Genomic DNA, 27329 nt, shown 5'->3' with positions numbered 1-27329 from the left:
TGTTCAAAATTTGTCAATGATTATGTCTGAAATATCTTTATCACTAATCATAGCATGCTTTTGGAACACTAATAATAAAACCACTGGGTGCAGGAAGACGGGACAGACTGAATTGTGAAGAGCACTTTGATGTCTTGAAATAAAACAGCACGTGCCTAGAAAAAGGAAGTTGCTCTGCTAGAAGACTCCTTTTAATAGTCCCAGAGCCTCCAGACCTTGTCCTCTAAGTGGTGGTTCTGGGTCTACATTTTTTGTGGTTGGAGGGGATTAGATAAAATGTGGATCCTACCATCTCTGGGTTATCAGTGTTCAAACACACTAAGAGTTAAATTATCCCCTTCCATTTACAAGGATATAAGAAAAGGGTTTCTAATTAGAGAGGACACATAGTAACACTGAAGATAAACCTTTGTTCCATGAAAACAAAAATAAACTTCCGTTTTAGATAAAAGGAACTCTCTCTGGTCTCTTTAGGAAATACTGAAAGAAAGTGCAAAATTGGAGGAAGCACATGTAATGAACATAGACAGAGCGGGGCAGCTTCTGCAGAGGAAGGATTTGTTTGGGCCCTGGGGACATTCTTTGCAAAAACTCTAGCTTCTGTATCATGGAGATACGTGAGGCACTGTAATAGCCTGAAACAGACACAGTAGAAACAAACTAAAGATGTCTTACCTTCCATCGTGCTCACTGACTTGCGATTTCTACTGAATTAAAAAGTTCTAGTTAGAGAAATTACCCAGAGACCACAATGGGAAAAGGACCAGAAAAAACTGACACACACAATCCCAGAATATCAAAAGAACCTGCATACTGGTGCAAAATAAGAGTCCCTTGTCACAGGATTCCAAATGCTGCTTCATAAGGACAAGCTGATTTTAAAATGTTGGAGGCAAGAAAACAACTACTCAAAATTCAACTCATTTAATGCCGCACCCTTTAATTTATTTTATTGCCTCAAGGGTGGAAAAGGCATGTTCTTCACTGTCTGCCAGACAAGAAGCAGTGCCAAGCTAATGTTAATGGGAATTCTGTGGCCAGATCCCACACTTGAGGGCCTTCATGCACATTTCAATTTGGGGTTTACCTGTCTTGACAAAATAGCATAATAATACGCATCCCAGAGGAGACAGCTTTGTAGTTTAAAACTCGTGTTTGAAACATCTCACCCACGCAGCTCACCAAAAATACAAAACATATGAATTAGTCCTGTATGGGGTTCTATAAGGAACTTTCAATAAGGTGTGAAAACTTTCAATTTTCAGGTAACTTTTAAAAGAGTAACTTTTTTTTTGAAACTGAGCTAAAGAGTAGCATATTACTTAATGAAATAGCTTTTCTGTTACTTACATGAAAGAAAAGTGATATATTTCAATAGAGTTACCAAGTCAATGAATAGATATAGTGTATAAAACGTCTTCCCCTGAACAAAAGCAGCAGGGTGCTCCTCTAAAATGCCCCAGTTTCCTTTGCTCTAACCCAAAGTCCCCACAATGCTGGAGCATCTCAGCATGAAACTGCATTAGAAGCATTTTAGGTCTAATCTTAAACAATGTCAATCTCCAAATTGGTAATTTCTCAAATCGGAGTTAGCAATGGCAAGAATTCTCATGAAAATCTAAGACACTTTTTCATTATTGTAACTCTCACAAATACACTGACACCTTTAATGAAAGTCTAAGAACCAACACTGAACATCTCAAGTAGAGAGTCATGTGCAATGAAGAACCTCACCCAACTTTTTCCTCTACAAAACAAAATTTTCCACCAGAGACTGTCCACAATAACTACACAATAACTACACCACTGCCAACTTGCTTAGTCATGACAGCAATGGCTGATTTGTTATAAAATGTTGCATTATATAGGATGAAGAAGCCTCCTTCTGCAAATAGTTTACCTGTAGTTGTGTGGATACTGTGTGAGTATCTCAAATTCCTTTTAGGAGAACAAATCACTTTTAGGCATCCTCAAAACTGGAGATACAGCCATTTTAAGAATATACTTCACATTTAAACTTTAAATAATAGCTATTCGGTACAGCATATGCTTCACCTGTTTTTTACGAGGCTGTCTTCTACGCTAGCCTCACGACTCTACATCTATAGTTTGAAAGCAATATAATTTTTAAAAATATTTTATAAATAAGACTTTGCATTCAGTTGGCCTTAACCTGCTTATGGTAGGCTTTATCTTTTTAAGTCATAAATTTTAAAGCTAGAAAGCACAATAGAATTTACAAGCAAATTCTTTCATTTTACAAATAAGAACACAGGGACGCTGAAGTTTTTCACAGAACTAGTACTAGAGAACAGGCCCCTATTTCTCAGTACATTACTATAAACTATATGATAGATGAAGAAACAACTCTACTGATCATCAATTCCCAATGTTAAGGCTTGAAACAGAACTTGGGTTTATGATAACCAAATCTTCTAACTGACACTATAAACAGGACTAAGAACCATAAAAACAGGACTAGATAGTTTAGTATAATCTCTCATTTATAGATTAAAAAATGAAGCTCAAAGAGATGAAGCAACTGGCTTGTTTGCATGTTTCAAAAACATCCCTAATGATCCTCTTTTAATATGTACTATTAATTATGCAACAGGCAACTAGCAATATTATAGTTGCTATTAACATTATAGCAAAGTAATTTTCAACCAAAATTACAAGGATTAAACACAAACGTTGATGTTTTTAATAAGTGTTCTCTTCATCAGACTATATATTATTCACTTTTGACTACGCCACAATACTCAGAAAATCGTTTTGGTACATAGTAGGCACTTAACAATTTTTGTTAAATGTTAATGTGTTGTAAAAGAGGACAGAGAAAGGAATGTGACATTTTATAAATATATGTGCTATAATGTGGTTTTACTCATGGTCTTTATGATATTAGGTAGAAATACTACAATTATTTCCAATTTAGTCATTTGAAAACTATAACTTTGATTAATTTGCTATTACTAATTGTAATCAATTTTGTAATTAAAGAATAAGTTAAAAATAGATGAAAGCACTGACATTAATTCCATTTGTTAACTCTTCTGTCTACAAAAAAAAAAAGTAATCTTTGAAGTGTTAAGATTGGGTTAACATCAAAGCCAGACAGATTGAGGCAAAATGTGTTCATTTTAAATGTTACAAATACCCAAATTTGCAAGCTCTAAGCCCTCATTTTCATGGCACTTAAAAATTGATCAAAAGCCATGTAAGGTTATTTTCCTCATATTTTGATAATTCATGGAGTACTGTGAATTTATATAAATTTGGGCAAAAGTCCAATTAGTGTTTAGAAATAAAAGTAAGTGGGTATCAATGTTAAACCTTCAGAAAACTAGGTAGAAATAAAATACAGAATAAATAAAAGCTTTGAGAGGAATGGCATTGTAAGGAAAACTGAGATGATTCCATATGGAACAAAACTTGTCAAATTATTTTAATTTATGAAAATTTAGAAAATTTGGAATGAGATGGGCCTATTTTTATTTTCTTTGAGGTTTCTCTTTTTCTTCCTATAACACTTGGGCTTTTGCTTATTTCTATTATACGTTTCTTCCCCATGGCAACATCACTACATTCCACATTCATACTAAAGAAAAGTATTTACCCTCAATACCCAATCCTGACACAATTCTTCTAAACCCCAGCTATGCATTTCTGTACTTCTACTCTGTATTTCCACCAAGAAATGAAGATTTCCATCTGTATCTTCAACTCTAGACTTCTAAAATTAGCTCATTATCTACCCTTCCTCTCCCATCCCAATGTGCATTTCCTCCCTTATTTCCAATCCCTCAGGATTTAAAAACTGGCATCAATTCAGACTCTTCCCTGGCATAATTCCCCCTTCATCTATCTCTCCCTTTTCATTACCATGACCGTAATAAGATTCAAGATATAAGAGAGCACATTCGGTTTCTTGTGAATTTCAGATAAATAACAAATAATTTTAGTATAAATATGTCTCAAATAGTTCATGGGACATACTTATACAAAAATTCCTGGTTTACCTGAAGTTCATATTTAACTGGGCATCTTGAGATTTGTTGCTGTTTTTCCTAAATATGGCTGCTCTATACCCTAAGTGGGGCTCTTGTTACTCCTTGTCTAGAGGTCTCACAATTGCCCTTCTTTTCTCCAGGCTCCCTCTTTTCTAATATCCATTACATACTGCTTTTTATGGATTGAATCATGTTCCCCACAAAGACAAGTTCAAGTCCTCACCCCGGTCCTGTAGATGTGGACTCATTTATAAATAGGATCTTTGACAATCCTATTAGTTAAAATTAGGCCAAACTGAATCAAGTGGGTCTTAATCCAATGACTGGAGTCCTTATAAGCAGAGGAGATCTGGACACGGCAGAAAGAGACAGACGGCTAAATGGTGGAGGCACATTGAGCTATGAATTGCTGGCAAGCCACCATCAGAATGCTACAGTCTTGGAGAGAGCATGATCCTGCCAACACCTTGATTTTGGACTTCCAGCCTCGAAAATTGTGAGATAATAAATTCCCGATGTTTAAGCCACCTATACTGTGTTATCTGTTATAGCGGCTCTGACAAACTAAGACACAGTCCTTAGGTTAGTATTCTTAACAAAGTTTCAATCAGCTGTTACTCTGTCCAAAATGTTTGGTGGTTTCTCATCACTCACACAAATACATACAGATTTGTTACCCTGGCATTCAAAATCATTTACAAGGTTTACAAGCCCTTTGACCACAGGCTTTGAAAATTAGTCGGGCTTGGTTCAAATCCTAGCTTCTATACATTTACAAACAATGAAACCATCCTAGCACTTGTTGAGTATCGATCGGTATTGAAAGTGGCTTTTCGAACACTATTCTCCCCTGGCTTCCTCTTTGTCTGCTTAACCCCTTAAAAGTTATGCTTTCATGACTTGGCCTCTTCTCATCACATATCCCTTTACTGGTGATGTTCCTAGATTTTAAATAGAGCTAAACTCTGGCCAAATACTACCAGATTTCAAATATGAAAGTCAAGATCCAGATTCCTTTGAAGGTCAGCTTACTAGACATGTCTAAGTGAGTGACCTCCAATCTCCTGCTCTTCCTGTATTGCCTGTTTCTTTGAACAGAATAACTTTCTGTTAAGTAGGCAAGCCAGAGGGATCAGAATATCCATGATTCTTTCCTCTCCCCCACCTCTCCTCACATACTTGTACCCAAATTCTGTAATTTTGTTTTCTAAATGATCTCCGTCCTCTGCATGCCCACTGTCTCTTCTTTTGTTTAAGCCTTTACATGTCTCCCCCAATTACTGCTATGGTGTATCACTCAGGGTCTAACTAGGAAACAAAAACAACTCAGAGTATTTAAAGAGGAGGGAATTTATCCAGGGAACTGGGCACACCGGTGATGGAAGAGGCTGAGAAGTCAACCAGTGGACAAAGATGAAATCCAGATATTAGCAACAGCAGGAAGCTCTACTTCCTCTGAGCTAGAGAGATAAAGAGAGAAAAATAAATCACTGGGAGAATATGAAGCTGCATACAGCAGGCTTGTCCAGGTGAAGCCAGAGATGAGAAGCAGACTCTGTTGGAGATGCTTGCCATACCTTCTGTCCCCAAAATTGTTCTCCTTCCTCCATCCTCACTCCTTTTCAAAGCCATATTCTGCACTGCCACCCTTCTAAACTGCAAATATGATCATGTCTGTGGAAATGCTTAAACCTCTTCAATGGTTTTCTGCTGCCTGGATAAACTTAGAGCTCACCTCCATTTCTACTGCCATGGTGTGTCATTCCCATCACTCCCCAGAAGCCTTCAGTTCCCTTTGGATACTCTATTTCCCAACTGGGAAAGTCCCCATCCCATACCCCACACACTAAGACAAGAAAATGGCTTCTTATTCCTCAAGACCTATTTTAAAAATCATCTCTCTTATGACATCTTCCTTGTCATGTTTCTTTTTTCCTCTGCTTCTCCCTACCTCCCTCTCTCTCTTTCCTCTTCTACTCTCATTAGCTGTTCCTCAAGATACTCTGTATGAACCTCTATGTTGGCACTTATTTCAAAGTACTGCAATTGTTTGTGTGTATTTATATATTTTGGCATGTAACATTTAGTTACATGTTCCTCTACATTAGTAGGATGTAACCTCCCGGAGGGCAGGAATATTCAGCTTTTATCAGCTCAATAACAGTCTCTTCAACAATACCATGAATGAATCTGTTGCTCTAAAATATATTTATGTGTTTGCATTTTCTAAGACCACATAAAACAAGTAAAGCTTAACATACATTTCATAAAAATTTCACATTGTGTGGGAAAAATTCTTGAAAAAGAAAATTTACTTATTGCATTAGTTTTCCCCAGGGAGAATACAGGCTCTCTTCCTATTCCGATGGCCTTTAAGTCACAGTTTGAGTAGGGGTACTAATTTGACCTGTGCTACTGAATTAAAATCCGTTCTTGCCCTGTAATTCTAATGCTTAAAAGATAAATAGATGGCTACAAAGATGAGTGCATGGATGGAAGGAAGGAGGGAAGGAGGGAGGGATGGAGAAAAGGAAGGAAGGAAGGAAGGAAGACCAACCATGGGACTATACAACACAAACAGTGAACCCTAAGGTGAACCATGGACTATAGTTAATAGTTCAATGATAAAAATGTTCTTTTCTCAATTGCTACAAATACACTACACTAATGCAAGGTGTTAACAAAAGAGTGGTATATGGGAACTCAGTATTTTATGCGTGATTTTTCTGTAAACCTACAAATTCTATGATAAAAAAAATTTCAAGATTATGTGAAAATTCAAATATGAAGTTATGCTCCAGCCTTGGCAAGGGTAAAATAATATAATATGTACAAATAATGACAGATGTAAGCTCTATCAAAAAAAACAATTGGTTTTTGATGCTTTACATAAATTACATCAAGAATATCCTATTGGGTTTAGTAAGCCAGAAGAATTTTTCCAATTCCCTATCCCTCCGGTCCCACTTCCTGGCCATTTACTGAGTGTGTACCAAAGGCAATAATTACTTTACCCACATTACTTTATTTAAGTTTCACAATAACCACATGAATTAGGATTACTATTGTAGCTCTATTTTACAGATGAGGAAACCAAGTCACAGAGCAATTAAACAACTTGCTGAAGATCACATGCCAGTAGATAGCAGAACTGGGTTTGAACCTGTGTAGTCCACAGTCTGACCTCAGAGCCCACACACGTGGTCACTAAACTACAATGCCCTTTCTTTTCACTACAGCCATTGGGCTCAATAATGGAGAGTAGGGAACAGAAAATATACTGTGCCCTTGATAGTTCATCCTCTCCATCCTTGATGGATGAAATTTTCCAATGAAGGAATGGTATTACTGCTATAAAGTAATCATTAGGGTCCTTCTGCTGACCAAGGAAGATCCAAGAGTAATGCAGTTCGAAAGGAAAGAAAAATAGTATTGGCATGCATTTACAACCTGCCTTTTTCAGAAAGGACTTAAGGTGTTTGACTAAGATATGTACGTTACTGACAGATAAAGTAAATTAAAATAGGAAAAAAGCAAAGCAAAGAGAAAGTGGGGATAGAACTGTATGGTGAGTACACAAAACATAGGTCATGAATTTATAGAGGCTTGCTAACAGCAGGCTTGACGTTTGGCTCCAAGCTATGAAGCAGCCAATGAAAACAGAGAAACATGATTAAATACTTGATTTTTCTAAAAATAAAAATAAAACTGTTGCTTAGGAGAAGCCCAAATATTTCCGGTACTAAGAACAGAGAGAAACTACTTCTATGGTCTTCCAGAAAGAACACTGTGTAACACACAAAACAGCATCCTCAATAACATGCCAAGATATGTACAGAAACAAAGATTGTTTCTCATAACGTCCCTTCAAAATAAGCATAATGGATATGAAATACAAGCCACAAACTCAGTCATGCCAGAAATAGAACTTTACCCCTCTTTTGCAAATGGTTTTTAGTATATTCTGCTACAGACTGCCAGGATTTGAATCCCGGCTTTGTCACTGACTAGCTGTGTGACCTTAGGCAAGACACTAAACCTCTGTGGGCCTCAGTTTTATCACTGATAAAATGGAAATGACAGAAACTGCCTCATGTGGTTACAGTGAGCCCTTAGTCACTTATACATAAAGTGCTTAGAATAGTTTTGGGGGACACAGTAAACACTATATACATTTTTGGTATCTTTATTATTAAATAATTAAACTCAATTTATTTTTTCAAGTCCCACTCTCCTAGGTGACAGACACTTAATATTAATCAATTCAGGGCTGGATCTGTTTTGGAGAACATTTTTAGTGATCACGTATTAGGGGACGAATGGAGGGAGTGGGGGAAGAAGGCATCTGCTCCACAGTGTCATCTACTCACCCTAACATCCCTGATGATTTCCTCCTTCTTCTGATCCAAAGTGCTTGGTCTGAAGGGTAAATATATGCTCTTCACTACATGCACCTCCTCAGATACATGGAGATAATTTGCTCCTCTCACATATGACAGGATCAGGAAAACATGATGCAGCCTTAGTCCAGGGTCTTGCTGATCCCTCAAACTCTGCCTAGGAAAATGAACACAGGCCGCATCTGGTATCCAATTAACTATTGGAGGACTCTATTGACAATCTCCCCCAAAGGAGACTGACTGAGGGAGGGGAAGGTATAATTCACTCTCTTCTTAGGGACCTTATTTTAGTCGCTCATCACTTTTCTTCTACCTGGGGGGCAAAGTTGAGGGAAGCTTTGTATGGGTCACCATATCTTCCTTCACAAATTTGTCTATGCTGTGGTCTCAACTTTTGAAATTCAAAAGACAAGAATGGACATCTTTCTTCACTTTGTGTTTCTGAGGTGTGATTCCTTTCCAAAAACAATGAATGTGGAAGGCTGAGTTAATCACGTTGGAGGGGCAAGGGGTCCACAGAATTGCAACTGGAGGGGTTAAGTAAAAGCTAGTTAACATTTCCCAATATATCCTCCCACGTAAATTATGGCATCTTCCCTAAGTATACTTCAGTTAATGCAATTCTGTGGTTGCCCAGTGTGATGAAACTTTCTCTTCTTCATACTAACCCCTAGGCAGATTTTAAAGAAGACAGAAGAATGGGAAGAGTGAAGAGAAGAGCAATAAAATAATTAAATAGTTTTTAAGATTATGTAATATATTGTCACTTAGATTTTTTTCAAAATTCTGAATAAAAGGCACAACTCCTGGTGTTGGCTGATCCTGCAGGAGCTCCAAATGGTCTATTTTAATTTTCAGTTCAAGTTATTTTTAAACTGTGAACAATGCTAAAATAACATGCAGCAATTTATATAGGCACTGCTCAATTTTTGTGTAATCAGTGCCACTAAGACTAAGATCCAATAGGTAACACCTCAGTATTACATGTTATATACTGATAAACATAGAATGCAGAATTATGAAATTACAGATCTAGAATGATCCTCACAGATCAAGTTCCCTAGCACTTTTATTTTAAATATAAGAAAACCAGGACTTAAAGGGGCATTTGAGGTCATATTTCTTCCCATTTATATAAGCACATTAAAATGTAAGAACAAAAAAGTATCGTATCAGGTCAAGCACATGATCATTCCATGCAGAATTCTGCTGCTTGACAGATGTGGTGATCCATTTTGATCTAAAATACTTTAGGCTTTCTACAACTTTATTAAGACCATCTAAGATATGCTCTACAAGCACCCCATGGATCTGTAAATTCCTTACGGATAAACACTTATGCCTGTTTCTATACCCCACAGGGTCTTGTCTAGGCCAGAACAATACCTTGCATAAAACATACATTAAGATGTTGACAGTGGTGATCAGGAACATCAAATATTGATGGATCATATAACCTGAAGGCCCTTCTTCATTTTCCCAATCTCTCACAATCCTATCCAGTCTTTAAGGCATAGTCCAAGTCTAACTTCATTCCTCTCTTTTCTAAACACTTATTTTCTCTTTTATTTAATACCTATCCATTTAAATGCATAAGTCTTCCTAATTGTTTAATGTGTTTTAGTATAATCTTCACAACTAGGTGTTAGATTCCTCAAGGTCATTTGTTATATGTTCCATCTATCATCATCATCAAAATAAGGCATTCATTTGCCCATCAATATTTCCTTTGTATACTCTTGGAAATACCGTTTTTACTACTAGACTTAAATATTCTTTTGTCAGGTTTTAGAGGAACCATCCATTTCCAGAGCCTTAAGTTTTGCTAAGTAAGTTATGTTCAACCTTCCTGTCCTCAGATATCACCTTTCCCGCATGAAGTCAAAAATATTTTAAGCCATTCCCCAAATGCAGAAGCTACCTCAATCCTTTTATCCCATGTTCTAGAAAAATACTCTTGAATTGTGTTGCATTTTCACTTCACATTTTGAAGCATTGTAAGCATATATGCAAACAGTATGCACCACTGTATTGTACAGAGTAAAATAACATGTTCTACTTTGGTTTAATGCTCTTACCGATGAAAGTATACTTTATAAGATGAGAATAAGAAAATACTGACAAAAGAGCTTACTAAGAAACTATTCTAGATTTTTCCCATCTTCTAGTAATCTATTTTGAAAATATAATAAAACATTATATTAGACACATAAGATTATAAAACACAGTTGATCCTAACATAAACACATTTTTCACTCCCTGTATGATTATCTATAGATTATCTGATGATAAAGTTTAAGTACTCTCTAGAGCACATTACATTATAGTGAGATGATATAAGAGAATTATTCTACTGACTAGAGAATGAGGATAAAAGGATAATTTTGTCAACTATTTAAAATACTAGTGTTAAGATATGAGTCATGGACCCTGTTTTTAGCCAAAAATATAACCGTAAAAAATTTCCAAGAGTCTCCAAATACCCTTCCCATTGGAAAGTCAGGAGCAGCTGTTTCAGACTAATAAGATTGGATTTTGAATATATTCATGGCAGTGATTCTTTCAGTGGTGTTTTTTTAGTCCCTCAGATTGATATGTTTGAATTTACAGCCAACTAATTACTAGAAAGCCAGTAGAAAGAGTGTTCAGGCCTTCAACTTCTAGGTCATCTTGTGTTGATAGTTAAGTCTTTCAAAAGCAGTCTATGGAAATGTATCTTGTGACAATAATACTGGCTGATCCAACTAGCTACAATTATGCAGACGTGAAGTTTTAATTCTTTTTCTCTAGCTCAAACTGTCTCTGCATTCAGAGACCTTCTTTGGAGAAAATATTATCTTATACAAAAAGCAAACACAACATTTAAATTTTAAAACACTCCATAGTCGGTTAAGTTATTAATACTGTCAATGACCTTCAGTCAAAGACCCCCTTGAACTAACATGGGTTTCTTGCCTAATTGCAATAAGGAAGAACACACACTATGGGAGCTATGGGGTACTTCACTAAGAGTGTATGAGAAATAACTTACAGAATTTTCACTTGTGTTAGGTGATTTGGGGGAGTATTCAAAGAAGCAGATCTTTGCTCTGGATTGGATGTTGTCAGGAAGTGGGATTATTTTTTAAAAAGGCAGAAGATAGAGAATATTTGGTTATTTCTTTGGTTTGCAAAATAGTCATGTTTTCTCTAAGCTCAGCCATGAGAACAGAGAGGTCTTGTTTTTGTCTAGACCATCATGTCATAGAGGGTTCTTGTCTAATGTTGATGTTCTGTGACATTTTTATGTTCAACAGAACACCACAGTCTGTGCATCCCAGGGCAGCTTCTGGCTGTGAGGGTGTTTTTCTCTTTCTCATTATCTAAAGAATACATAAAAAGTGGATGGAGTCATCATTCCCACAGATTAAAATATAGTTACAAGCAGGAACTCAACTCCACTTTATTTATATTGTACACTATACACTGGGTCTTATATACTTTTGGAATCACTCTATTCAAAGCACAGCAAATATTCAATGACGCTTTCAACTAAATGACTTCTTCCTTCAACAAGTAACATTGGTTTCCAACTACAGAAAATCCCTGACATAATGCTGTAATTGGAGTCCCCAAAATTAAATCTCTTTATTACAAAGTTAGTGAAATAAGAATGGGGACTAGCTGGAAAATGAGAGCTATTCTACATCCACATAATATGTGAATTTCCTATATAATGAGCCACTTTGCAATGAGTTTTTACTGCATGTGCAGGCACTGCTAGGTCTCAGGAATGCAATAATGAGTAAGATCAAGTCCCTCCCCTCAGGGAGCTTACTCCCCAGTGATAGGTTTATGGTTTAATTTCTATTCCTTATCCTACACATCACTGCATTAAGTGAATTCACAAGAGAAAAGTACTACTGGTTCACACCATGTGTTTATGGACAATTTTGGTCCTTACCACAGTCAAAGTAAATTTTAATTAAATTTTTGCCACTGGTTTACTAGTTCACTGGTAGTTTAAAATATTTCCTCTCAAGTCCACAAGTATCTCACATAAATTCAAGGGGGCAGGGACTCTAATTGCATCCCCAGTATTGAAGAGTTTTCTTTTTTATTATGTTTGTGGGAATTTAATTTGTTTTATAATGTGATGTCCAAACACTGATACATAGATATAAAATTAAGTTTTATCAATCACATTGGAATAAAGAGCAATCAAATCTTATCACTAAATAAAAACTGTGCCAAATACAGAAAATAAGTTATTAAAAATCAGTGAGGGAAAACTACTTTTTTGAAATCTTAACTGTTTATATTCAATTTTAAAAACATAGAAACATACTAGTCCATATCGTAATTTTCACAGGAAAATAATATAATTATTATTATATTATGGGAGCAAAAGACAATGTCTTCTTGGTTTCAGAAGTGCTGACTCTGAAATTATCTCATGTAAAACTTCTTAAATCTGTCTTAATTTTAAACCAACCAAGGTAGCATCAAATATCTTTTTCCTCATTATTTCATTCATTAATTCTTATAGAGAACACATAAGTTAAATAAAACCTCCCCCAACAGTTCTTCATTCTAAAATGATGATGCTCTTAAGGTTTCATCACTTAAAAATATAGTCTCACATAATCTAGTCTTCTCTGACACCTAATTCACTCATCAAGTAAATATTTACTGAGTCCTCCAAATATCTGCAGGAAATTCTCTAGTCAACAGTAATTAAAACAAACAAAATACTGTGCCTCCTCTTAAGGAGTCTGAAATCTAGGAGGAAAGATTAAGACACATACACAAATATTAAATAAAAAGCAGTATATAGTAGTTAACATTAGATAGAGAGGAGCAAATCCTTCTGCAAGTACAAAGTAGGGAGAGATGGTTCCAGGCTGGAAATATCAAGTAATTTCTCATGAAAAAGTATGTATTTTAACTATCCATTGAGGAACAGGATCCCAGGTTGAGACTGGAGGTATCAGTTGTGTTCCTCAGGGACCTATCTCTTCCTAACTCTCAGTCCATATAGTTCTGCCAAGGGGTCCTATCCCTGGTCTCCAGGATGACATTCATGCTGGCCCACAATGAACATCTCATCACTGTGGTCAGGGCCACTGCTTCCAAAATAAGTATATGGCTCAAGACAAGCAAAATCAAAATGCATGAAACGTTTGAAAGCACAAATCTCTCTTTGACTCCAGAAAGGAATAGAGTAACTGACCTCAAGAATTATCTGGGGTTATGATTATGGGCCAATTGCCGTTTGTACTTTTGTGCACATTAAAGAGACCAATAAATGATATAACAAAAATTACCAAAGCCCATGACATCTCATCTGCCTACCAAGGCTTCATCTACCTTTCCACAAAACCTTATCTTCACCACTCCCCAGATGAAAGGAAGTCTAATCTTCTTGGTTATATTCCAAGACATTGATTCTGCCATATTTACCAGTGGCTGGAATTCAAAAGTCATAAAGAGAGGTGTGACTCTCTCCTTGGCTTCTTACTTCTTTGCCACTGCCCTAGTAAGAGATCAGAACCATTACCTGCAGTAATCCCCACCTCCATCTCTTTCTCCCCCTCCATGTTTCTATCTTTTCCTTTCATTATGGAGATCTGTGCTGCAGGTAAGAGGATCCAGGCAATTCTTCCCTGCTTTACTCTCTTCTTTTCTTTCTTCTGCTCTCTATACTCTTCCTACAGAAATAGCAGTAAACCCAAGGCTTTTCCATCAAAGGAAAACCCTGCTAAGATTTTGCTAGCAAATCCACTTCCCTTCTTTACTGCAACAAATCCAAAAATTCATATTTTGGTTTAGTAGGTGAAAAAGTTCAGTTTTCCTACCTAGGTTGGCTTGGGGAAAAATTCAAAGATTTTAGAACCCTTGGAAAAATATAATCTTTTGCCAAAATATTAATTCCAGCCTCCCTGCCATAAAAAACTAACAAAGATATCATGGGACACTTTATCAGAATATTTAATAAAATCAAGTTACACTACATGCACGGGAAACTAAATCACAAAGGATGAGAACATAGGTTCAGGTAGTAAAGTACCTGAATAGCAGACTTGGGACAGATTCTTTAGTCTACCTCTCAGAGTTAGCACTTCTGAAACAAAGAAGGCATTGTCTTATGCTCCCATAAACTCGGGCCACCCTATCAAAGAACAATATTGGCAAATCTGGGATGTTATCTTGGACTCTGATCAAGTTGTTGACTAGTTACCACAGGTTATCAATAACCTGTTCCTATTACTTTTCCCCACTTCATGCCACTGCTTCCGGTCATGTTAATAAGCTTAGTCTGTTCCTGTCCACTTGACCAAGTCCTTTGCACAACCATTATATCATCAGCTTGCTCTTTCACGTCAAAAAAAAAAAAAAAAAAAAATCCTAGCTTAAAATACACATTTAAATAACTTGAAAAATTTTCCTTGAGGGTGCTTAGAATCTTTGATAAGTGTCCCTAGACCCATGAGGACTTTATTTAGCAAACCACACACCTTTTGTGAATAATTTCATAAATAAATTACATTATGCCATTTTCTTTATTAGAAAGTCATCCAAGACTGGGTCATTTCGTGTAAATTTCTTGAGAGTTGGGCAACATCATAGTTATGTCTGATTTCCTCCATGCTCTGCACATACAAAACTGCTATTTATTAATGATTTGAGAGAGACTGATTCTTCATGAAGTCAGATGAATTGAAAATCCTAAAAAAGGAAGAAAACTGATACTCCATACTTAAAAGAGTTCATTTATATATTACAGTTTGCCAACCCCAGTATTTGACCAATCATTTTTTTAAATGCAATCTCTGGTTCATTCCCTCTTTTATCATGACTTTCTGCCCTCCCAGCCCAGGTGTTGGTTATTCCAGTGATTAGATCAAAGATGACCTTTTTTGTGTGAAGACAGAGGTAAAGAAAAGACTTATTAAAGTCTCTGTCTTTTGTATGTCAACAGTTAAGAGCTTTCCCTTCCCATCTGATAGAGGGACAGTGTTTTCCTTTATCATTTTCCTGGGCTTAATGTATTTAAAAGTAAAACACATGTATAGTTCCCATGTTCTTTTATTCTTTCTTTATCTCATTTCTTTTGTTCTGTCTTATAGTTGTTGTTGCTTTTCTCTGACTCGGACATGCAATTAGACATTAACTCCTCTGCAGTCATTTGGTCAAATAATCTACCTTCCATTTGTATAGCATTCTTTATTTGTATTTTGAAAGTATAGTATCTATCCACATGAAATTCCTTCTACTCTGCCCATCAAGAATGTAACAATAATTTTTTTGGTTATGGGGCAGGCAGAAGCCACTGCCCTATGAAATCCAGTCTACTTCTTATCAGATCCCATTAAGAGATGGCTTGTTATTGAAAGGAAAAAAAAATTTTATCTTAGTGCTAAGAGGTTTTAAGGCACCAGGATAAAGGAAGATAAAATTGAAGAAATGTAATAACATATGGACTTGGAATGTGATATCTGCCAAAAAAAGAGTTGAAATGATTTCTACAAGTACCAGATGAGAAAGAATCCTGTGAAAATAAGAATAAGAGTTCAATAAATGATTGGCTGAACTGAGGTAATAAAAACCCCAAAATGGTTTGCTTTGACCCTTTACAGATGTTTTGCTTTCATCTTAAGCAGATAAGAAAAGGTCCCACAAGGATCCTATGATGGGAATAGAAGACCAAGGCAATGTACCAACAAGAGGTCTTCTGGCCAACAAGAGTAATGGATCCCTTGTTTCTGAAAGGCTTAAAGATAAGAAGTGTGAGATCTACCCATTAATATGAACTAATATAATAAGCAACTCAAAGAGTTAGAGTCTAGAATACAGGCTACCAGGGGATAGATTAGGGGTAGAGAATGGAGAGTTGATGCTTAGTTTGTACAGAATTTCTATTTAGGTGACTGCAAAGTTCTGGAAATGGATGATGGTGATGGTAGCACATCATTGTGCACACAATTAACAGCATGGAATTAAATATGTGAGTGTGGTTAAAAGGGGAAATTTTAGGTCATATATGTTACTAGAATAAAAATTAAAAGATAAAACATAGGACTGTATAACACAGTGAACCCTATTGTGGACGATGGACTACAGTTAATAGTACAAGTATAAGAACATAAATTACAACACATGTACTATACTAATACAAGGTGTTAATAATAGGGTGACATGTTGGGGAAAATACATCTAATATAAACTATGGACTATAGTTAATAGTACCATTTTAATATTTTTTCATCAACTGTAATAAAGGTACCATGTTAATGCAAACTGTAATAAAGGTACCATGCTAATGCAAAGGTACCATGCTAATGTATCAACTGTAATAAAGGCACCATGCTAATGCAAAGCTGATTTGCATTAGCTTAAAATGTGAATTTTAAGCTAGGATTCTTTTTTTTTTTTTGAAGTGAGACAGCAAGCTGATGATACCATGGTTGTACAATAAGGACTTGGTCAAGTGGACAGGAACAGATTTAGCTTATTAACATGACTGGAAGCAGTGGCATGAAGTGGGGAAATATAATAGGGGACAGGTTGTTGAAAACCTTTGGAAACCAGTCAACTAGATTAGAGTCCAAGATAATGTATTTTTTACGTTATTTTCTCTGTAAACCTACAACTTCTATAGCTGAAAAAATTTAAATAATAATAAGACATATTTCACAGGCCTGTGTTCTGGGTGTTTTAAATCCATGTAAATTGCATCACACAATACCTAGAACATAGAATCTCTCAATAAATGCTGGCTACCACTGTTAAAAAAAAATAGTACAATTATAAAAAAGTGTTATCATCAATTGTAATAAATGTTCCACACCAGTACAAGGTGTTTAGGTGGGGTGGTGTATGGGAATCCTGTATTTCATGCAATGTTGTTCTGTAAACCCAAAACTTCTCTAATTAAAAAAATATAAGAAATAAAGAAAAGAAATGTGAGCTCTAAAACCATACTCACCAGAAATCTCAGTGGCTCTATATCCATAAGTGAGAGATGATCTATGGATTGTGAATTAACATCTTTCCTGCCTAGAATATTTTTCTACTATTCCCCCCATATTTTCTGAAGTCCATTCTTCATTTATACAGTATTTTAAATTCCACTCTTTTATGATCATTTTCATCCATCTTTCCTTTCTTCCAATCACAATTCCTAACATGTAACTCTCCTGATGGATAAAATTCCTCTCCATCTGTGGACCTGCGGAACCTAGAAAACAAGTTTTCTACTTCCAAAATACAATGGTCAGACAGGCACAGGATAGACATTCCCGTTCCAGAAGGGAGAAACTGGAAGAACAAAAAGGGCCACAAGTCCCAAGCAAGCCTGACACACAGCAGTGCAAACTCCATTAGATCCAAGGTCTGAAGGTCATTTGTGGGTCAATGCTTTGTCCTCTGGATCAGCTGGAGCAGCAGCCTCACCCTTTTCAAAAACTGGGGTAGAGGCTGTGCTCTCACCAAACACTGGGGCATAGGCTTCACCCTTTTTTTGAGCATGGTAACCACACTCTCCCCAAATGCTGAGGCAGAAGGCCCACCCTCTCCAAAGGCCAGGGCAGAAGCTCCTCTCTCTTGGCCCAAGGAGATCACTTTGGCACATGCCTTTTGCTTCTATGGTTCTGCTCCTGAAGCCATCTCTGTCCCTTTCAGTAGAGGAAGGCAGTGTTTCTGCTCATACAAAATTCTCAAGAACCTTGTCAGTTTTCTTTGCAATTCAAGGGGGTCCAAGCCAACAGAAAATAGGATCTTCCAAAGCTACTTTCCTATTTTTAGGTGTTTGTAGTAGAAGCATCCCAGTTTCTAGTATCAAAAACTGTTTTAGATTTCCAGGACTTTTATAACAAATACCATAAACTGGTTGGCTTAAACAACAGGAATTTATTGTCTCACAGTTTTAGAGGCTGCAAGCTCCAAATCAAGGTATCAACAGACCATGCTTTCTCCCAGAGTCTGTAGCATTCTGTGCTGGCTTGCCAGCAATCCTTGAAGTTCCTTGGCTTGTGGAAGAATCTCTTTCTCTATCACATGGCAATCTCTCTCACCTTCTCTGGCTTCTCCTACTTCTGGCTTGTCCTTCTGTGTCCAATTTCCTTTGCTCATAAGACTTCAGTCATACTGGATTAAGGTCTACCCTCATTCAATTTGGCCACATCTTAACTGATAACATCTTCCCAATGCTTATTTACAAATGTTTCAAACCCACAGAATCAGAGGTTAGGACTTGACCACATTTTTTATGGTAGATACAATTCAATGCCCAAAAAATGCCCTTCAACAAAGTATGTGAGAAGAGTTTTCTGGTCACTATTAGGCACACACTAATGTGGCATATTTCATGTAACCTTAGAGCACTATAGTAAGCATTCTATTCTGGTCTGTTATTCTGACCTTCCAATACTTTTTCATTTGTCACACTTCTCTTTACTAAGAAATTGCCTACCATGTACCAAAAACTCAATAAACATATTATTATTATTATCATTATTTACTGGTCAATAGTATCTATTCTTTTCACATTTTCTTGGTATATGTCAAACCTTCAAAAAGCTACCATATTAATAGAATAAACACCCATATATGCTGCTTCACCTATAATTACAAACTGCAAACATTGTGACACATTTATTTATGTCTCTTTTTCTTTATTACTAATAATTTAACTATTACCATTTTCCTGAAACATCTTAAAGTCAGTTGAAAATATCATGCCTCTTTACTTTAAGCCATAGTACAATTTACTAATTCAATAAAATTAATATTGATAGACACAATTTTGTAATATACAGTCCATAATCAAAATTTCCCAACTATTCCAATAATGTTCTTAATTGCAATTTTCTCTCCAATTAATAATCTAACCCAGTATCATATTTCCTCTCTCATAGGTGGTATCATCTTTTTTTCTCTCATAGTATATGCAAATAATCCAGATTTTAATTTCATACCTCCAGTCATAGCCTGATAATTTAATAATTCCTGTTCATTTACAAATTTGAATTTGTATAACCATTTGAGGGAGTCTATATCTTGGTCTCTTTACTTTCATGAACTTCCCATCACTCTGAAGAATCTGCCCTTGGATAACCTACTAAAGTTTTATAAATCCTTCCTAAAATCTCTTGTTACTCTTGAATATGGCAGTACAAGTATCAATCTTCTCGTATTGCTAGAAGAGCAAATAGCAACCCAGGAAAGTCAAGCATGCAGGTCTACAACATAAGCCACTTAGACGCCCAACTGCATAATGTACAAATCTGAAAAATACAGCTCTTTGGACTTAAATGGCAGAAGAGAATACTACTCAATTTTCTATATCCTTCTCCTTGCCATGCAGTCACTTCTGACCAGCTCAGTGTATGTTCTAGTGATATCACTGTGAATACACATGCACAAATGTGCACAGACCAGCACGATGGTACTAGAGGCTTAGAGTTTGTGGCATTTCAGGAAGCCCTATCTAACATCTTCAATTCAAGTTTCACAACTTGCAAAATACCTACCAAGGCACCATGCCTAATAAGCATCATAATTTCATAGTACCAATTTATTAAAGCCTTATCCTGTATAGAATTATGGCATCTTCAAAGGCATCATAAAGATGCATCCTAATGCTAGTGTGAATACACAGTGCAACACATGCTTCAGCATTGGAGTTGGACAACTTGGATTCTAATCTGAGATCTGCACTTTACCAGCTATAACCTTGAGCAAATCATTTCACCTGTACTCTATAGGATAAAATAATTCATATAAAAACTTTGCAATGTGTCTGGCACAGAGATAGCCCACAATTAGTATTATCAAAAGATTGAATGTGATAGACTTGGTCTTGGAATAGTTTGATCACTTCCACTAACCAATGTCTGTTCAACACCCTCAGACTGAAATACAAAAAAGAAAAAACCCTCCTTCTGGAACAGTTTCCACAGAGCTATGTCATATAGAATATAATACAATCCACTAAGACAGAGTCTTTGTTCTATTGGACAGACTATCTAAAAAATCTTGCATAGACAAAATGAAACAAAATAACATTTCAGTGGCTGAGAGATTTCAAATGGAGTAGAGAGGTCACTCTGGTGGACATTCTTATGCACTATATAGATAACACCTTTTCAGTTTTAATGTATTGGAATAGCTAGAAGTAAATACCTGAAACTATCAAACTCCAACCCAGTAGTCTGGACTCTTGAAGACAACTGTGTAACAATGTAGCTTTATAAGGGGTGACAATGTGATTGTGAAAACTTTGTGGATCACACTCCCTTTATCTAGTGTATGGATGGATGAGTAGAAAAACGGGGACAAAAGCTAAATGAAAAATAGTGTGGGATGACCTAGGTGTTCTTTTATACTTTATTTTTGATTCTTATTCTGATTCTTTCTGATGTAAGGAAAGTGCTCAAAAATAGATTGAGGTGATGAATGCATAACTATATGATGGTACTGTGAACAGTTGATTGTACACCATGGATTATTATATGGTATGTGACTATATTTCAATAAAACTGAATTTAATTTAAAAAAAATCTTGCATAAAGATTTTTAGTAACAATTTTGGAAAGGTAAGAATAATTTAAAAAATTTCTTTCCTATTCTGAACTACTTACCTCCCTAGAACAATTCCTATCCACTAGAAAGAACAACTAACATTTATTGAGCACTTATATGTCATGCAATCTTCATGAACTATTTCTTATCCTATCCATAACCTTATGAACCAGGCACTATTATTCTCCCATCATACCATACCAGTCTTGTACTTGATAAACTTTGCACTGTCATTTAGAAGAGTTGCTTTTCAGTGGTTGCTGTTACTTCAAATGAAAGGCAGACCAAGACTCTGGACCAAGATCTACATTTTCTCTCACTTGTTATCCTAATATATTACTGTAAGTTATTTCTTCAAAATTTTAAATATAATTAATAGAAACTGATAAAATTCCAAGTAAAATTTGTAATATTCACTATATTTACATTTGTAAACACATATATTTACATACTTATTATATTTATTATTTTAATATCAGTTCATGCCCATAAGTGAATTTTTATAATATTATAATCCTGTGATATCATTCTCACTCTCTCCATAGTTTAGACAAACCATGTGGTATACAAGTCCTTTCCAGAAAAAAGAAATTTCTTGGCTTATGGGATAGAAATGTTACAAATTATCCACCCAAAGCACAGATCATAAACCTGACCCCCTTTTTAGATTTTTATTAGGACTGAAATAATTGATACTGACAAAATAAAGAGAAGATTCTCACAACCATAAAAATCACTTTGCTTCTACCAATATAACTGAATCCTACCTCTAATGGATTACGTGGCCAGGCCAGCCTCATAATAACATCTAGTAACTAACTCTGCCCATACGCTTGTGTTCAAATGGCCAAAGGCTCCATTTAATTAAGAAGATGGATTTATTTTAGCTAATAATTCAGGTTAAAGTTTTAAGACCATAATATTACTCAAGGTAAAGAAAAAAATTCTTTTTAGTCTAATTTCTTTTTTTTTCCTGAGTTCACTTCCATTTTCTGCAAGATACCTGACCAAAAAGCATATATTTAAGGTCAGATATGCTTTTAAAATATTAAAGTATAATATTACTTATCACACTTTTATATATTTCACACCAGGATAATTGTCCTCAATTTTAAACAAACCCTCTTAGCAGAGACGGATTAATAATCTTGTGAAAATCTCCTAATGTTGAGATAAATCTATTATTGGGCATAGACACAGAAACACAGCCAGTATAACTTAAGGGCAAATTTATCTAGAAATAAGCCAATGGGCCCCATCATGTGTGATTTTATATATTTTATCATTTGCTCCGGTCATAACTCAGGACACAAATACCCCCGGCTAAAAAATCTTCTGGGAATAGAGCTTCTTCATTACAAAGTTAATGTTGAAAATACCTTATCAATCAAATGAAACAGGGCCAGTGGTACTCACAGTCATTCTCTTCAAAAAGTCCCTAGGTCGAAACTACACATTGCCCCAATCTAAATAAGATAACACACATGACCAACCTTAGACAGTGCTGAGATGTATTTTTATCAGACAGCAACTAATATGTGCCAGGGACTGGGGAAGGCTGTGCAAACACAACAGTGCACCACATAGCTCACGTCCGCTTCCTTCCTCTGTAGTGGACGCACACTTTTCACTTCCGGTGCCCGGGGATCTCCAGCTCTGTTCTCTCCTCCCTTCTGTCAAAGCTTAGGAGCATCTGATATCAATCACTTAGACCCTCTTGACTGACCTACTAATGGTACTTCAATCTGAAATTAGATATGAAATGCTTATCCAGCATTTGCCTCCTAAGATTTTCTATTTATGGAATGAAAATAGGGGACCCACCCAGCTAAGGCTAGCAGAAGCCCATTCCCAGAATTGTGGGTAATGAGCGTCACCTGTTGCCAATTAAACTAATTGAATGCGTAGGACACCTGACTCAGTCTGATCAGTCTCAAAGTGATAAGAGTATATGGGCCAGCAGGTAAAAATCACAGGGCTATCCCACAACAAGAACAGACCACGGAGCTTGCAATTACAAAGGAAAAGGTAGGCACAGGTTGGTTAGTGGCCTCAGGTTAATTTAGACAGCATTATAATAAATACTAGCCATAGCATGTACCTCTCATCTCCTTAAAAACAAAATCTCCTTATATGTTTATCTACCTTGCCTTCTTTATAGAGATTTAATGTATAAATATTCTCCTTATCATATGTCTATCCAACTTACCTTCCATGTAGCGATTTAATACTGGTCTGTAATATTTCTTTAATAAAAATTTAACTGAATTTGTGGAAAGGAAAACAAATGACGAGATATATATATATATATATATTTTTTTTTTTTTGCCCCTGTTTTTCTACTCATCCATCCATATACTGGACAAAGGGGAGTGTGATCCACATGGTTTTCCCAATCACATTGTCACCCCTCATAAGCTACATTTTTATACAATCGTCTTCAAGATTCAAGCGTTCTGGGTTATAGTTTAATAGTTTCAGGCATTTATTGCTGGCTATTCCAATTCATTAGAACCTAAAAAGGGTTATCTACATTGTGCATAAGAGTGCCCACCAGAGTGACCTCTTGGCTCCTTTTGGAATCTCTCAGCCACTGAAACTTATTTCATTTCACATCCCCCTTTTGCAAATGACTATATTAAAAGGTGTCTCTCTAGTGATTCCTCAGTCAGTTATCTAGAAATCTTTATTCCTAGATGTCTCACTACTTAACAAGAGAATTACCCAAGATTGGAGATGGAAAGTCTAACAGAGGTAATTAAATATCTTAAAGCATAGCTATTGATGGAATTATGTGAAGTGCCAAAACTGCTACACATATTAAAAGGCAAGTGACCTCAATTCAGTATTTTCCCAAGTCAATAAGTCATTCTGTATTCAGAATTAGCATGGTCATTCATTTTGAGATATTATAGTATTATTTTGATGATATCGAACATAACTCTTGGATTTCAACCACTAATCCATCAGCAGGAGTGAATTAACTAAATAATAAATTTATAAAGATGGGGCCAATCTTATACTGAAGCTTTAACAGAGGCTGAAATTGTTGCTGGGATATTGGAAATCATCAATCATTTTGGAAAACTCAGAGGATTCTGAAATCTAAGTGGAAGGAGGAATTAAATTAAGCTGCTTCCTTGAGAAGTGCCTATATTTGCAAATTCCCAAATGAAACCGAAGAGTCCCAGACTTTCGCACATTGAGGTCAAAACCCATGCAGCTGAGTAAGGTGATGTGGCTGAGTTTCAACTGCCTCTCGCCTAAGGGGGACATTCTGGTTGGACTAAAAGATAAATCATTTTTCTCCTCTGGCAAGCAATATGGTCTGATTTTAAGACTTTTCCCCATTACATTTTGCTAAACAAACAAAAAATCTTGACACTAACTGCTGCTTGTTGGTCTCATTGGCTAAATATCTGAAAATGTTTTCTTACGGGGAAGAGGTTCCTTTTAAATCCCATATTCCATTATTTATATTGGTCACTTCTACAAACTACTTCAGAGATTATCATTGCATTTAATCACTTATTTCAAATATTGAAATTGAATACTTGTTGACGTAATTTCCTCCATTCCTTAAATGTGCTATCCTAAGAGAAGTTTACCATTCAAAGAAGTTTTATCTGTTTCTGGCAACTGTGTTCTGGGAAAGATGTCTTGGATTTTTTGTCTTCAAATCTAAAATTCAAATGGGGTTTCTAATATTGGCTGGAGGAAGAGTAGACTTGTAAATTGAAAGGCCAATCATCTCCCACTCATCTATCAACAGATATAAAATCAACATATATTAGCTTCTTCCTCTGAGATATGAGACCATCGAAACGTTACATTGAAAACATGCTGAATGCCCTAATAGGAAAGAGCATGCTAGAATCTTCCTTATACCAGCACTTATGAACCAGATTGGGCTTATCAGAGAAAGTAAGAAAGAAGTTTGGAAAGCTGAGCAAGCTACTAAGATAATAGGGAAGTGAGGGGCAATGGAGAGTGAGGCAAAGAATAGGCAAGATATGCCTAAAGGGGAAGCACAATAGGAGCAGTAATTATCAGTGCTCTAGAAGGCCAAAGACCAATGCTGTAAGACACTGCACCTTCAGAGTTAAAACCCAGCTTCTAAGGATGCATTATACAATAAATGGGTTGTTGATTAGAAATAGTTTCATCCACATAAACATAAAATAATTTTATTATAATTTTTAGTTCTGAGGATTTTCAAAGAGCTACCACACTTGCTTAGTCCAACCTAACACGTTTGTAAACCATGTAAATTCAAATATCCTTCTTTTTTTTTACTCCTGCAACATAGATATATATGTAGATTTATCAAACCAGAGTCACTACATTTGATTGCATGTTAAGTTTGGAGGTTAAAATTTTAGGCAGTTTAGTCACAATGAAATAGGGTTTTCCAATCTCTTTAGTAATGTTGAGTCTTAAGATCTTCAGTAATTTGTACTCAAGATGAGTATACATAAAATTTCCCTGAAAGTCTTTTTTTGTCTGAACCTTTCTTCATGATTACAATTTAAATAAAAAGTCCCATAATTAATTTCCAGATGTAAATGTCTCACTCCTACTCGCCATGAATCATTTTTTTTAATTGTCCTATTTCTTGACCTAGTAATTACTGCCTGTCTGAATTACATTAGTTCCCTCCTCCCCCAATCAACCAATGGATACTTCCAGGCAATATATCATAAGATTATTAAAATTTACAAGTATGTTATAAAGCAAGGTAAAAGCTATTATTTTATGGATGCCTTTATCTAGCAATGACCTATTTAAATCTTTAGTAAGAAAGCTCCAAATGAGTCCCAATCTGGGGAATATTGTTTCCATACTATTAATACCCTAAAGATGGTCTTAGTAAAATGTAGCTTATATAAATCAAGGAAGAAATGCATTCAAAATATCCCCAACTTTTGAATAAACAATATACAAATAAAAATCTCCATTTTTATGGAGTATCAGAATTCTGGATTGAAGCTGAGACTGGAATGTAGGTGATCATGTTTATCTTTAGCCCAAAACACATCCTCCTCCTCTTCTTTTTCTCTCATTATTTTTCTGAAAAAAAAAAAATGTTTTAACTCAGTCTATAAGAACATGCAAGTGGACAAGTTAGGCTATAAATCATACACTGAGAAATGCCTATTCATGAATTATTTAAAACAATTTTGATAAAAGTAGAAGAGGGAAAAATTGACTCTGACAATGATCCTTTCTCCACACTCAAGAGCATGTAGCCAACACTGCTCCTTGGTGTTCTCTAAGCCTTATTTTCTCTAGGGCTAACTCCAGTCCTCCATTCCTCCACTCCTTTGTAAGCTCCTCGAAAGCGGGGACTAGATGTTATTTATTACTGCACCTTCTACAAAATTTGGCAAATGGCCTCATAAAAACAGACAGCACCTCTTGCAGCCTTGGGAGTCAGAAAGAACAGGGTTTGAATCTCAGACACACTCTTTATTATTTCTGAGCCTAACTGGAAGGGATACTTTGAGTATGGTATGAGTATGATATTTATGCAAAATTAAAGCATATAGCACAAAACCTGGTACATGGTGGCAATCAATAAATGTTAACTCTCTTCATTCCTTCCTTCACTGAAATTTTTTTTAAATGTAAAGCTCAAAACAGATATGTTGTACAAATATTTCAGAAGTCAAAAAATGGCAATGTCTCCACCTTAGAGCCACATGGCATATAATCATTTAGAATGTGGATGGTATGGTGTGGCCGCCACATTGGACAAACAAAAAAGTTTTCTATGTATCTGGCAAGCCAAAGAGGAAAAGAAAAAAAAAACAAACAAACAAAACAAGAAAACACCTACTGCTGCCATAGATGAAAGGAAGACAACGATGATTTAAATTCTCTTCATCAAGACCTAAAACCTGAAAGAGGTGCTAAGAAATATTTTAGGAAACATGCAATACTCACAAAGCCTGATTTTCAAAGTCCTCAACCCACATAAAGATGAGTGTAGATGGGCATGTACCAAGTAACCAAGTAAAGAGGAAAATATTGGCCAAGGGTTCTTTCTCCCACTATAGCTGTCTCTTCAAAGGACCCTTCAAAGCTCTAAAAGAACTGGCTACCTTTGGCAATATCATGAGATACTAAAATCAACGGTTGTACAAAAGGAAACAAAATAAACATCTATGAGCCCCTAACAAACAACCATCTGTTTGTGAGCCCCTATCAAGACTTTGGCCATGCACACTCTGGAATTTAAAACCACCATTCTCCCTCTTATTTTCTCCTGACTTCCAAACTAGGGAACTCTGCACCAAAGTTCTGGAAGTCAATCAATAAACATGTGCCAAATTTAAAGTGAATGGCACAA

At 35.9% G+C, this 27329-nt stretch overlaps 1 protein-coding gene across 2 annotated transcripts in view; it reads right to left on the bottom strand.

Annotated features, from left to right (window-relative positions):
- Positions 1–27329, bottom strand: part of ZFPM2 (zinc finger protein, FOG family member 2) — a 491022-nt gene that overhangs the window by 415382 nt on the left and 48311 nt on the right. The window lies entirely within an intron of this gene.

This window comes from Choloepus didactylus, chromosome 14 (assembly GCF_015220235.1).
Source record: "Choloepus didactylus isolate mChoDid1 chromosome 14, mChoDid1.pri, whole genome shotgun sequence".
Lineage (NCBI taxonomy): Eukaryota > Metazoa > Chordata > Mammalia > Pilosa > Megalonychidae > Choloepus > Choloepus didactylus.
Note: the sequence above shows the minus strand (reverse complement) of the source record. Positions and strands in the feature narration are given on the sequence as shown.